The 15,603-nt window shown below is 36.4% G+C and overlaps 1 non-coding gene across 1 annotated transcript; it reads left to right on the top strand.

Moving 5' to 3' along the window:
- The first annotated feature begins 2,026 nt into the window (after positions 1-2,026).
- On the top strand, positions 2,027-2,181 carry LOC125084175 (small nucleolar RNA SNORA62/SNORA6 family). The gene has a single exon (XR_007122524.1). It is a non-coding gene; the product is annotated as a small nucleolar RNA SNORA62/SNORA6 family (small nucleolar RNA).
- The last annotated feature ends 13,422 nt before the right edge of the window (positions 2,182-15,603 follow it).

Here is a 15,603-nt window from a genome sequence, read left to right on the forward strand (position 1 = left end):
ATAGAAATGAACCCTTGATAGCTTCTATCAGCATTCTTCCTTGGGTGGGATCCATTTTGTCTAGGAATATATTTGATTACGTAATTCCACAGAAATTCTGGAGTGAAAATTTGATAGTACACTAAATTATGATACTAACAAGAGAAAAAGCAATGCATGTGCATTGTGTGTGTGTGTGTGTGTGTGTGTGTGTGTGTGTGTGAGAGAGTGAAAGAGAGAGAGAGAGACAGAGACAAATGAGAGAAAAGGAGAGAAGAAGGGAAAGAGGAAAGGAGGGAAAAACAGAACACTTAATTACTCTATAAATAAGAGTTTTAGGAGATCTTGGTAGAGGTAAGAGGAAGATAGTAAGAGAACAGTATTTATTTCATTCTGAGCCATGTCACAGAACTAAGAATGCAGACTGGGCAGAGATCTATGAGCTGGGAGGATGGCATTCATAGCCAGACTAACAGATTCTGTGTCTGGCTCATACCTCTCTGCCTTCTCATAGCAGGCACTGCTTAGTAACTGATTTAAGTAGCAAAGTCTCTACATAGGGAAACTGTAGCAATTAGTATAAAAACTCTTCTAACCTGACCCAGGGAAGTTGTTCAAGGCAGGCACCTGGGAGAAGTCCCTGCCCATACTGATAACTCAAAGCGTATGCCTGACTTACTAAATGAATTCACTGGAATTTAATTTCTCAACATGACTATAAACTGACAGCAAACCCATTATTGGAAGGACGGATTATTATTACACAAACATTTCCATTATTCATTTATTGAAAACTTGGGCATCCATCCCAGGCAAGAACTAAATTCTCCACTTCTTTTCACTTCATTACCTTTTTAGTTGAATATGTTTAACTTTCTAAGGTGGTTATTTTGACTCTTGTCATTCTTTAGCATGATTAAGCCATTAAAATTCATCCAGGAATCAGACTGTTCTTCAGATAAAAAAAAAGCACTGTGATGACAAAATACTGGATAGCTCTGTCAATTCTCTGACAACTTAGTTTAGAGTCTCCTACTTGTTTGTTCATAGACCTTTATATGACCCCAAAAAACAATAATTTGGCATAATAGATTGGCTGCTAAAATGTGAGTCTTAAGGCCTTGCTATAAACATTTGTAGAGTGAATGGTGGTGAGGTAAATGTACTTTAAGTTGCCTTATTTATTGAGTGTTTTAAATTCAAGGAGATGGCACTGACCTTATTATTCATTTTTTAAAGAGCAAAGTATTTGCCTTCAAGCAAATATCAATAAATACCTAATTCAAACAAAATTTCATTAAACTTTATGGATGTGTCACACTATTTTATGTTTGCATGGGTATGTGAAGAAAAAATATTTTCTTTTATTAATAAACTGATATCCACATATTCATTCCAAACAATAAATTCACAGAGCAAGTTTCCAATACTGTAGTTTGTGTTGTTAAATAATACCAAAAAAAAAAAGGTTGCTTTTTGATTATTCCATATATTAGGGTCTGTTTTGTCTGTACCTATAGATTCGGGATGATATCTTTGGAGTTTAAAATTGTCAGGTTAGAGTAGCACTGTACATTCAGGGATTATCAAATCTCTCTTTATCCTGCCTCTACTCGATGTCATCATTTCTGAAGAATAATCACTTTCTGGATAAGCCTGGATAGTGACTTCTGAACCCAAAAATAACATAACATTTCATATTTCAAAGGCATGGAAAGCCATTGTGATAAAGTAGTTTATGCCTCTCTGTACATGCTTACTTTTTAATGGAAAGTCACAGGGCTTCTTATTTTCTAATCAGGATCTAAAATAAATAAATAAATAAATAAATAAGCAACTACACAGTTATAGAGGTGAAAGCTTGATACACTTTAGATTCATAGAGATCCCTGTGTTTATTTCAGAGACAGACGCAAACTCAAATAAATCCATAAAAGCAGTTGAGATTCTAACATACATAAAATGCATAGTTTCTTAGATTTTCCCTTGTCTTCCCCACTATTGCTCCAAATCCTGATAGTGATGGATCATTAGAAATAAGACATCTCCTGCACATTGTTAGAGCTTGGAGTTGAGGCTGCTGGCTGGCCGATGAACTCACAAGTGTAGGTAGTGTGCTACACGAGGGGCAAGTCTTTTCGCTAACACCACAAGGGTCTCTGGCCCAATGAGTGGAGTTTGATAGTAATTCTTGCTACAAGTATAAAAAAAAAAAATTAAAAAAAAAAAAAGAAATAAGACATCTCATACCTAAAACATGAAATATAAGATAAAATTATAAAGATCTATATGAGATAAACTGTAGAGACCTCAATCTATAAAAGAAGAGCTATATAAAGATATACACACACTGGAGGCAAAGCAATGTAGCCTTTAAAAATAAAGACAGACAGGTGGGGCAGATAATAACTGAAGATAGCTTTTGCAAAATGACAAAAAAAAATGAAGCCATAAATTACAAAATTCTATGAACACCATAGAAAGGGAGAAATCCACAGTGAAGTTCATAAAATTAAAATTCCTGAAATGTAAAGACATTATCTTTAAAATAGTAAAAGAACAAGAAGACAAATTTATAGAGACACACAATAGATTAGTGGTTGCATGGGGCTTGGAGGAGATATGGTGTATGGGGATAGGGATCAACTGCTAGTGGGATTAAGAACTTCCTTTCCAGGAAACAGAAATGCTCCAAATATAGACTGTGGTAATAGTCACACAAACCTATGAACATACTACAAACACTGCGTTACAGACTTTCAAATGTTGAATTGTATCATATGTGAACTTATCTAAGGCTCTTAAAAATAATCTGTAACAGACTTCTAGCCATGAAATGAATAGGTCATGGGGATATGGCGTGTAGCATGGTGAGTATAGTCAGTGGTATTTTAGTACATATTTGACGGTTACTGGGAGTGAATCTTGAAAGTTCTCATCTCACACACACACACACCCACACACACACACATGTTTTGTAATCTTTTATGGTGCCAGGCAGTGACTAGACATTGTGATGATCATTTCACGGTGTATATAAATGTCGAATCACTGTACTGAAACTAATATAACAATATGTCAATTAAAAAGAGCATACAAGTGTATGTAAAAAAAATAAATAGAGTCAACTGGGTGGCTCAGTCAGTTAAGCATCTGACCTTAATCTCAATTTAGGGTTGACCTCAGGGTCGTAAGTTCAAGTGTCAGGCTGAGCTCCACAGGAGGCATGGAACCTACTTAAAAATAAAATACTCATAAACCTAGTAGCTTAAATTAAAAAAAAATCTGTAACAGAAATAGCAACTGAATTTACAATAACTATGGACATGGTTCTCATAAATACATTAACACACACATACACCATTTGACTTTTAATATTTAAATTGGATAAAAAGAGATCCAAATATTAAAAAACAGTAGCCAGATCCATAGCTACCACAAATATATTTACAAGCATTTCCATTTTATAATATTCCATCTTGCTTCCATAAAAGCATTATTGTCAACTTTAGAACCTCTATATTGCCTATCGAGGTTTACATACAGCAAGGGTCATCTGCTGAAAAGCAGAAGTGCTAGAACTACACTGATAAGAGCATCTGATATCACTTCAATGATACAAGTCTTTGATGTTAAAGCAAAGAGTGAAGACAATTTATGAAGCAAAAGGAGGCATACATAGTCCTGTAGCAAAAATGGGGTTGGAAAAGACAGAAAAAAAAAAAACAGTAAATTAAGGTGAGGAGATTTAAAAAAAAAAAAAAAAACTGGACAGAGAAAGGAAAAAGTCAGCTGCCATGAATATGGCACTGATATGCCACTATGTGGTAACAATGTCAAGGATAGGTGAAACATTTCCAACACCTACATTAAGGCCCTGTAAGCAAGTTGAAATGTGAAAGCTGAGCACAAGTTGACCACTGTGAGGATGTTTATGGTGCATTAGTCCCACATCGTTTAGCACAGGTGTTCTAGTAATTGAGGAATACTGGGAAACTACACAGTGTTCCATTTATCTTCATCATATCCCAAGGTGATACACTAGTAGCAATTTAGCACCTGCTAGAGCAATTTGGCATCTGTGGTATTTACCAAAGTGTTTGGTCTTAAAGGTTGGAAGTGTTATTTTGTAATTCCATACGTGCTAGGGGATTATCAAGCATTTGCCAAATGCATTGTAAACCCCCCTCAGTGAAAGTTGTAAAAGCAAACTAAATAAAGCTTAGAGAGTAAAAGTCTCGTAAATGTGGCAGATTCAATTTTTTACACCATCTCCCCATCAAATTGAGTATCTTCTCTGCCCACCAAAGAGAAGAATCATTATGATACTTGCTTAATAATATAACTTAAATATTTATATATAAGAAATTGGGGATGTAATTGTTTCCATATTTTCTGCAATGCATGTTTTAGCTATATTTCCTGATCCTGCAGGAAGTCACGTATGTTATGATAAACAGTACTTCCACCTCTACGTTTCAAAATAATCTTTGAATATGAGCAAACTAGTTATTTACCAAAAACAGATAACCAAATATTTCTCATATGAAAAAATAAGACAGATACAGATGGAGTAAAAATTTTTTATCCTAAAATCCTGGCTAATATAAGTCTCTATCCTTGAAAAGGAGATTCACTGAGTAATACATAACCAGAAAATGAAGTTTCCAGATTTTTTCACAAAATGGTTAAAGGAACATGCCTAATTTCTTATTAGGCTTAGAGTCCCTTGTGTTGAAAATACCTTTTCTGGGGTGCTTGGGTGGCTCAGTGGGTTAAAGCCTCTGCCTTCGGCTCAGCATGATCTCAGGGTCCTGGGGTAGAGCCCCGTATTGGGCTCTCTGCTCAGAGGGGAGCCCACTTCCCCCTCTCTCTCTGCCTGCTTCTCTGCCTACTTGTGATCTCTGTCTGTCAAATAAATAAATAAAACCTTTTTTTTAAAATAAAATACCTTTTCTGACTAGAGGTAGGAAGATATAAGTATAAAAATAGGAAAAAAGTAAAATTATTCAGAAGGAAGAATTTGAGAAATATGAAACATTAGCAAATACTTAAAAAGAAAGATAAAATTATGAATTAGGCATATTTCAGGTCCAACAGCTCCTTTCACAAAAGATTATAATAATGTATCTAAATGCTTTTCTCTACCTTAACACCATAATATTTTAGAACAACAAATACATGCCAAATCCACAACATAGCAGGTTATGGCCCTTCCCTCAAAGTATTAAAATAAAATATCAAGATGTGAGCCTTCTAGGTTGTAGTCAAGATTAGAATATGACTGCTGTCTCAAATACATTAACAAAGAAAAACACCTTTCTTATGAACTATGCAGATGTTGAATTTGTAATAGATAAATGTTTTTATTCAGATGGACATGAAGCTACACTAAAGATATTAAAACTGAATACCAAAAACATACTGGGTAAATAGTTTTTTTTTTTAAAGATTTTATTTATTTATTTGACACAGAGAGAGAGATCACAAGTAGGCAGAGAGGCACGCAGAGGGAGAAGGGAAAGCAGGCTCCCCACTGAGCAGAGATCCCAATGTGGGGCTCGATCCCAGGACCTAAGATCATGAACTGAGTCGAAGGCAGAGGATTAAACCACTGAGCCACCCAGATGCCCCCATATTGGGTAAATATTAATCAGATATAAAAGTTGTAAATAATTTGGGTAACCAGAAAAAACTGGCATGATATATTCAGAGCACAAAATGAGAAAAAAATGGAGCCAAGAATACTATATCCAGCTAGGCTATCATTAAAAATAGAAGGAGAGATAAAAAGCTTCCAGGAGAAACAAAAACTAAAAGAATTTGCAAACACCAAACCAGCCCTCCAGGAAATATTGGAAGGGGTTCTCTAAGCAAAGAGACAGCCTAAAAGTAGTAGACCACAAAAGAACAGAGACAATATACAATAACAGTCACCTAACAGGCAATACAATGGCACGAAATTCATATCTTTCAATAGTTACGCTGAATATAAATGGGTTAAATGCCCACAATCAAAAGACACAGGGTATCAGAATGGATTAAAAAAACAAGACCCATCAACATGCTCTCTACAGGAAACTGACTTTAGAGCAAAAGACACCATGAGATTTAAAGTGAGGGGGTGGAAAACAATTTACCATGCTAATGAACATCAAAAGAAAGCTGGAGTGGCAATCCATATACAAGATCAATTAGATTTTAAGGTAAAGAGTATAGTAAGAGATGAGGAAGGACACTATATCATACTTAAAAGGTCGTCCAACAAGAAGATCTAACAATTTTAAATATCTATGCCCCTAATGGGAGCAACCAACTATATAAACCAATTAATAAGAAAATAAAAGAAACACATGGACAATAATATAATAATAGTAGGGGACTTGAACACTCCCCTCACTGAAATGGACAGGTCATCCAAGCAAAAGATCAACAAGGAAATAAAGGCCTTAAATGACACACTGGACCAGAAGGACATCACATATATTCAGAACATTTCATCCCAAAGCAACAGAATACACATTCTTCGCTAATGCGCGTGGAACATTCTCCAGAATAGATCACATCCTGGGTCCTAAATCAGGTCTCAACCAGTATCAAAAGATTGGGATTATTCCCTGCATATTTTCAGACCACAATGCTCTAAAGCTAGAACTCAATCACAAGAGGAAATTTGGAAAGAACACAAATACATGGAGACTAAACAGCATCCTTCTAAAAAATGAATGGGTCAACCAGGAAATTAAAGAAGAATTGAAAAAAAATTCATGGAAACAAATGATAATGAAAACACAATGGTTCAAAATCTCTGGGACAAAGCAAAGGCAGTCCTAAGAGGAAAATATATAGCGGTACAAGCCTTTCTCAAGAAACAAGAAAGGTCTCAGGTACACAACCTAACCCTACACCTAAAGGAGCTGGAGAAAGAACAAGAAAGAAACCCTAAACCCAGCAGGAGAAGAGAAATCATAAAGATCAGGGCAGAAATCAATGAAATAGAAACCAAAAAAACAACAGAACAAATCAAGGAAACTAGGAGCTGGTTCTCTGAAAGAATTAATAAGATTGATAACGCCTGGCCAGACATATCAAAAAGAAAAGAGAAAGGACCCAAATAAATAAAATCATGAATGGAAGAGGAGAAATCACAACTAACACCAAAGAAATACAAACAATTATAAGAACATATTATGAGGAACTCTACACAAACAAATTTGACAATCTGTAAAAAATGGATGCATTCCTACAGACGTATAAACTACCACAACTGAACCAGGAAGAAATAGAAAACCTGAACAGACCCATAACCAGTAAGGAGATTGAAAGAGTCATCAAAAATCTCCAAACAAATAAAGCCCAGAGCCAGACAGCTTCCCAGGGGAATTCTATCAAACATTTAAAGAAGAACTAATTCCTATTCTCCTGAAACTGATCCAAAAACTAGAAATGGAAGGAAAACTTCCAAACTCATTTTATGAGGCCAGCATCACCTTGATCCCAAAACCAGACAAGGATCACATCCAAAAAGAGAATCACAGACCAATATCCTTAATGAACACAGATGCAAAAATACTCACCAAAATACTAGCCAATAGGATTCAACAGTACTTTAAAAGGATTATTCACCGCGACCAAGTCGGATTTATTCCAGGGCTGCAAGGTTGGTTCAACATCCGCAAATCAATCAATGTGATACAACACATTAATAAAAGAAAGAACAAGAACCATATGATACTCTCCATAGATGCTGAAAAAGCATTTGACAAAGTACAGCATCCCTTCCTGATCAAAACTCTTCAAAGTGTAGGGACAGAGGGCACATACCTCAATATTATCAAAGCCATCTATGAAAAACCCACCGCAAATATCATTCTCAATGGAGAAAAACTGAAAGCTTTTCCACTAAGGTCAGGAACACGGCAGGGATGTCCGTTATCACCACTGCTTTTCAACATAGTACTAGATGTCCTAGCCTCAGCAATCAGACAACAAAAAGAAATTAAAGGCATCCAAATCGGCAAAGAAGAAGTCAAACTATCACTCTTCGCAGATGATATGATACTATATGTGGAAAACCCAAAAGACTCCACTCCAAAACTGCTAGAACTTGTACAGGAATTCAGTAAAGTGTCAGGATATAAAATCAATGCACAGAAATCAGTTGCATTTCTCTACACCAACAACAAGACAGAAGAAAGAGAAATTATGGTGTCAATCCCATTTACAATTGTACCCAAAACTATAAGATACCTAGGAATAAACCTAACCAAAGAGGCTAAGAATCTATACTCAGAAAACTATAAAGTACTCATGAAAGAAATAGAGGAAGACACAAAGAAATGGAAAAATGTTCCATGCTCCTGGATTGGAAGAATAAATATTGTGAAAATGTCTATGCTACCTAAAGCAATCTACACATTTAATGCAATCCCTATCAAAATCCCATCCATTTTTTTCAAAGAAATGGAACAAATAATCCTAAAATTTATATGGAACCAGAAAAGACCTCGAATAGCCAAAGGAATATTGAAAAAGAAAGCCAAAGTTGGTGGCATCACCATTCCGGACTTTAAGCTCTATTACAAAGCTGTCATCTTCAAGACAGCATGGTACTGGCACAAAAACAGACACATAGATCAATGGAACAGAATAGATAGCCCAGAAGTAGACCCTCAACTCTATGGTCAATTAATCTTCGACAAAGCAGGAAAGAATGTCCAATGGAACAAAGACAGCCTCTTCAATAAATGGTGTTGGGAAAATTGGACAGCCACATGCAGAAAAATGAAATTGGACCATTTCCTTACACCACACATGAAAATAGACTCAAAATGGATGAAGGACCTTAATGTGAGAAAGGAAACCATCAAAATCCTTGAGGAGAACACAGGCAGCAACCTCTTCGACCTCAGCCACAGCAACATCTTCCTAGGAACATCACCAAAGGCAAGGGAAGCAAGGGCAAAAATGAACTATTGGGATTTCATCAAGATCAAAAGCTTTTGCACAGCAAAGGAAACAGTTAACAAAACCAAAAGACAACTGACAGAATGGGAGAAGATATTTGCAAACGACATATCAGATAAAGGGCTAGTGTCCAAAATCTATAAAGAACTTAGTAAACTCAACACCCAAAGAACAAATAATCCAATCAAGTAATGGGCAGAGGACATGAACAGACATTTCTGCAAAGAAGACATCCAGATGGCCAACAGACACATGGAAAAGTGCTCCACATCCCTCGGCATCAGGGAAATACAAATCAAAACCACAATGAGATACCACCTCACCCCAGTCAGAATGACTAAAATTAACAAGTCAGGAAATGACAGATGTTGAAAATAGAACTGCCCTATGACCCAGCAATTGCACTACTGGTTATTTACCCTAAAGATACAAACGTAGTGATCCGAAGGGGCATGTGCAACCGAATGTTTATAGCAGCAATGTCTACAATAGCCAAACTATGGAAAGAACCTAGATGTCCATCAACAGATGAATGGATAAAGAAGAAGTGGTATATATATACAATGGGATACTATGAAGCCATCAAAAGAATTGAAATCTTGCCATTTGCGGCTACATGGATGGAACTAGAGGGTATCATGCTTAGTGAAATAAGTCTATCAGAGTAAGACAACTATCATATGGTCTCCCAGATATGAGGAAGTTGAGATGCAACGTGGGGGATTAGGGGGGTAGGAGAAGAATAAATGAAACAAGATGGGATCAGGAGGGAGACAAACCGTAAGTGACTCAATCAAAACAAACTGAGGGTTGCCACGGGTAGGGGGGTAGGGAGAGTGTGGTTGGGTTATCGACCTTGGAGAGGGTATGTGCTATGTTGAGTGCTGTGAAGTGTGTAAACCTGGCGATTCACAGACCTGTACCCCTGGGGCTAATAATACATTATATGTTAATTAAAAAAAAAGAAAATTTAACAATATAGTCAATGAATCAATCTATATAGACTCTTTATATCCTCCTGTACTAGAGTATAAACAGTCTTTATCAAGCCTATGGAAAATATATAAAAAATACTCAAAGCATTTATAAGAGAAACACAAACACATTTTAAAAGGATATGTTTTTAGGCAACATTCTCTGTTATTTTTTTCCTATATAATTTTTCCACCAAAGAGAAAATAAAAGTTAAAAAAGCAAATTGTTGTAAGAAAAGAAAATATAACAAAACCTAGGAATGGTAGCAAAAGCTATACTAGAGGAAAATTTATAATCATATACTTTAGTTATTAAAAAGCATGTACTAAAAATTAATGAATAACAATGATCATACTTTTTTTCCTGGATAATCCATTTTTAAGTGATACTCCCAATAATTTTAAGCTTTATAAATTTTTAAAATACAGTATTTGAAATGAAATCAAGGAACTTCAGTAGAAAATCAAAAAGAACTATAGGGTGCCTGGGTGGTGGAGTTGGTCAGGCTTAGGTTATGACCTCAGGATAAGGATCAAGCCAAGTCTGGCTCCACAGTTAGCATGGAGTCCCCATGAGATAGTCTCTCCTTCCCCTTCTGCCCCTCCCCTTGATTGCACATAGACACACACACTCTCTTAAATAAAATTTAAAAAAAAAATGAACTACTGAAAACTGACAGAGGTAATCAAACACAAAAGCAAATGGTTATCCAAAGGATAAAGAGGCATGATGTCTAATAAAAAGAGGTCAATTTATGAAATTGAAATTTATGAAATTGCTAGAGCAAGCCCAACAGAACGGATTGTTAAATTATCTGAAACTGTGTTTCAATTAATATACTGATAATTTAAATAGCTAGAGTGGGAATTTTTATGCTTTTAAAACTGGCAAATTCTACAAATCAAGGCAGAAAACATTTACCAGCACATCACTCAATAAAATCCCTCAACCCAGTAAAAGGCAACTATAAAAAATATACAGCAATAATCATAAGAAATTATTAAAAGCTGGTCTTTTTTTTCCAGATTAGGGATAAATGAAATATCTAAGACAGTTTGATATTGATGTAAATATATATTTATATATCACATGAAATCAAATAGTTACTTTAGAATAGATTTTTGGTGTTTTTGACAAAACACCAAGTTAATCCAAAAGAGAACAAATAGCCTTTTAGCAATGGAATTAAAACAAATGGATGTCCATATTTTTAAAAAACTGAAAGTTAATGTTTACCTCATTCCAAAAATTTTAACTTGAAATGAACTTACATAAAATTTCAAACAATTAATACTGATCTAAAATGACAGAATGTTCATGGTAAGTTGTTTCTAGAGATACAGGGATATTTTTTAAGTTTTTATTTAAATTCTAGTTAATTAAGATACCATGTATTGTTAGTTTCAGTGCACAATTTAGTGATTCAACACATCCATACAACTTTTGGTGCTCATCACAAGTGCACTCTCTAATCCCCATCCATTATTTAACAGCTAAGTGTCCACTGACTGATAAATGGGTAAAGAAGATGTATATATTTAAGTACGTATTTCATATATATATGTTCATATATATATATATTATATATATATATATATAATAGAATATTACTCAGCCATAAAAATAATGGGGTACAGGGGGATTTTTACTACAAGGGAGCATGAGGGAATTTTTCTAAACAGGATGACAATTTTTTATAACTTGAATAGTGAGCTGATTATATGTTAAAATTGTCAATACTCATCAATGTGAAACACTTAAAATGGGTGAATTTTATTATGTGTAATTTAAACATTAATAAAGTTTTGATTTTCAAAATTATTAGGAAGGACCTTTCATTTTTAAAAAAATTTATTTGATAGAGAGACAGAGAGAGCACAAGCAGGGGAAGGGAAGAGATAGGGTGAGAAAGATAAGTAGACTGCCTGCTAAACCTGCAGCACAACAGGGGGCTTGACTCCAGGATGCCAAGATCATGAACTGAGCCAAAGTCATACGCTTAACTAACTGAGCCACCCAGGTGCCCCATGAAGGATCTTTTCTTCTGGCTATGATTCAGTAACTGTACATTACATAACTAGAAAAGTCAAACACCAAAAAAGTATATTCCATTCTCATGAAATTCTAGTAAAAGGTGAATCTGCAGGGACAGATCCGTAGTTGCTTGAGGTCAGGTATGTTAGTAAAGAAATTGTCTTGGAAGGAGCTCATGCAAAAAGATAAACATGTCTCAAAAAGTGATATATTCTATCTTCAGTGCAAATATATTAGGGATCAACATCCAAAAAATAACTAGAAGATCTTCATATGTTTGGAGAATACAAACATAATCCTAAGTAACTGATAGGCTGACAAAACATACAGGATTTTGGAAAACATTTTAATTGAATAAAAACATTGCACAGTCAGACTTTTTTTTTAAAGATTTTATTTATTTGACAGACAGAGATCACAAGTAGGCAGAGAGGCAGGCAGAGAGAGAGAGAGGAGGAAGCAGGCTCCCTGCTGAGCAGAGGTCCCAGGGCTCCATCCCAGGACCCTGGGATCATGACCCAAGCCGAAGGCAGAGACTTAACCCACTGAGCCACCCAGGCGCCCCCATAGTCAGACTTTTAATGGAGTGTAAATAGCTGCTCTTGATAATAAAATATAAACAAAGATTTTTTTCTCCTTTGTCTACTCAGAAAACCAAAACTTTTATATTTTGTCTTTATCAGGTCTTTGACTACTTAAAGTTAAAACTTCTCACTATTAAAAGAGCTAAGTTTTGCTAAATGAATAACCCTACATATTTGCCACCAGAACCTCTGATTTCCACCTTGGTTAAGTAAATAAGTTTTAAGTTTTGTAATGATCTGTAATCTTATTTAGGCATGTGCTTTATAACTTTCTGAGGCTTTTTAAACAAACATCCCAGGATTCAAATTGTAAATAAAACCTTTTTAACAATAAGATATAAAATAAAGTAAAATAGAATAAAATAAAATAAAATAAATAGAATATATAAATTAACATACACATATTACCAAAAATACTAAAATTTACAGGCTAAATTTCTATCTCAGGAGGTTAGAAAAATAATGAAAATACACAGCAAAATAAATTAGAAGGTATGAAATATAATAGAAGGAATTTAATAAAAGAGAAAAATAGAGAAGTTCCGTATGCTCAAAAGTTAATTCTTTAAAAATTCTAATAAAATAGAGAGGGAGGGGCTAGATGGCAAAGAAGTAGGAGACCCTGTTTCAACCGGTCCCCTAGAGTAAGCTAAATATCTACCAGAACACTCTGAACACCCATGAAATCAGCCTGAGATGTAAGATTATACCCTTCTGGATCTTTACAGGGGCAGAAGACACCAGTGGAGAGGTAAAGAGTGTGAGCAATTGGACTTACATTGGAGGATAAACAGAAGGGGGAGGGAGCCTCCAGAAGTGACCCACTGGAGAGTAATACCCCAATATGAAAGTGCCCTGTGATTGGGGACCAGCATTAACTTGGAGTCTGGTTAAAAGCACTCAAAAAGAACAAAATATCTTAAGGGGCAACTGGTGGAATCGAGCAGGCATGGGCATGGGTCTAAGCCCACAGTCCCAGGACAGCCACCACTGATGACCACCCATTCCAGAGAGAGTGTGGCTGAGTCCCCGGGGTTGCGTGGTTGGCACCACGGCTCAGCTTGGCACACTCCCACCCCTACATGAGGGAGTCTGGTGATGGTGCCAGTCAGTGCTCCCTAGAACTTTTGCACACTGCACAACCGGGGTCTAACCCACACCCTGCCATGCCTGAGAAAACTCCATGCGGGTTCTAGCCAGTGGTCTCTAGGACTGGTCGAGGATCTGGATTCTCCCAGCCCGTGCCTGAAGGAATTCAGCATGATCGCTTGTCAAGATCCGTGGTGGCAACCTGAGGTCTGGATGCCAGACAGCAGTCCCGGTAAAGGCAGCCACCGGAAGCGGGCTCCCTGGACCAATATTGCTCAAGGTTTTAGTGGCACGGGGATGCAGAGACTAGTGGGGGCCTCAGGCGACCACTGAGATGGTGGCTAGGGGTGCGTATTGCCTGTAGGAGACTGCGTTGTACAGCAGAGTTTACAGAGGGGAAGTCTGTGTTCTCTGGACCACCCAGAGGGGAGCAGACTAAGGCTTTTCTCTGAGACAGAGGTCTGGGTATAGTTTACTTTCCACTAAACCTCCAAAGGGCCACAAAAAGCCACCAAAGAACAAAAACCGCCAGTGAACAAAAGCCTGAAAAACCAGTTTCCACAGAGCCAAGCCCCTTGATAGGGGGCAGGAGGACTCAACCCAAACAAAAAATAACATGGCAAGCCCCTTCCCGGAAAGCCAGCCAAACGAAGAAGAGGACAACCACCACAGGGTCCCCATAAAACTGTATAACCCTAGTATCAGGGGAAAACAATGTATTAAGCTAACGGTATTGCCTTAAAACCTGTATATTTCATAGACACAACTTTTATTTTAATTCGTTCTCAACTATTCTTATTTTATTTATTTTTTAACCTACTTACCATTATAACTAGAGTTTTGATATAACGTATTCCCTAATAACCTTTTAACTTGAACTTTTTCCATACATATACCTGTTTTTTTTTCTTTTCTATTTTTTTAATACATATAGATAAAAGCTTCAAGGCAATCCTTTTTACCTAATCAATACTACCCCTACATATAAACCAGTTTTAATCTCCCTTTATCTCTGGAAAGTTGAGTCCTTTAACAAAGATAAACTCAGGAAGAATCAAAATAACCTTTCCCACCCACATCAAGGATTTATAACCACCTCCCATATTTTCCTTCTGTCAGTGTTCCAGTGTAGTTATTTTAATTATGGTATTATATAAATCCTATCCTTGGGGCTCATTTTGGCTGGGTACTTTTTTTTTTTCTTGTATTTACTTTTGTCAGTCTTTTTGTTTGTTTGTTTTTGTTTGTTTACCTTATAAATCTTACCTTTGGGGCCCATTCTTCTCTTTTCTCTCTCTCTTGTTTTTCTTTTTTCTTTCTTTTTGGTGGTGACTTCCAATTACTCAGAGCGTTCCAGGGTGCAATTTGCCTGGATTGCAGTTGATATATTCAGCTACACATCCCCTCAACCACCTCTCACCAAAATGACTAGGAGGAGGAGCACCCAACACAGAAAAATTCAGAAACTGTTCCCTCTCCATGAGAACTACTGGATATGGACATAAACAGTATTTCAGAGAGGGAATTCAGGGCAACAATTATCCAGGCAATGGCTAGGTTGGAGAAAACCATTAGTGACAACATAGACTCTCTAAGGGCAGAAGTGAAAGCCTTCCAGGAAGTAGTTAAAAATGCTATCAATGAGATCCAATCTAATCTAAATACTCTAAAAGCTAGGATAACCAAGGCAGAAGATAATTAGTGATCTAGAGGACAAACCGATAGAGAAAAAAGATCAGGAGGAGGCTTGGAAGAAACAGTTCAGAAGCCATGAAAACAGAATTAGGGAAATAAATGACTTCATGAAAGGTTCCAACTTCAGAATTATTGGGATCCCTGAGGGGGTGGAGAAAGAGAGAACACTAGAAGATATAGTAGAACATATTCTGTCTGAAAATTTTCCCACTCTGGGTAATGGAACCAGCGTTTGTGTCCTAGAGGTAAAAAGAACCCCCACCCCCCCAAGATCAAAGAA

This window comes from Lutra lutra, chromosome 13 (genome assembly GCF_902655055.1).
Source record: "Lutra lutra chromosome 13, mLutLut1.2, whole genome shotgun sequence".
Lineage (NCBI taxonomy): Eukaryota > Metazoa > Chordata > Mammalia > Carnivora > Mustelidae > Lutra > Lutra lutra.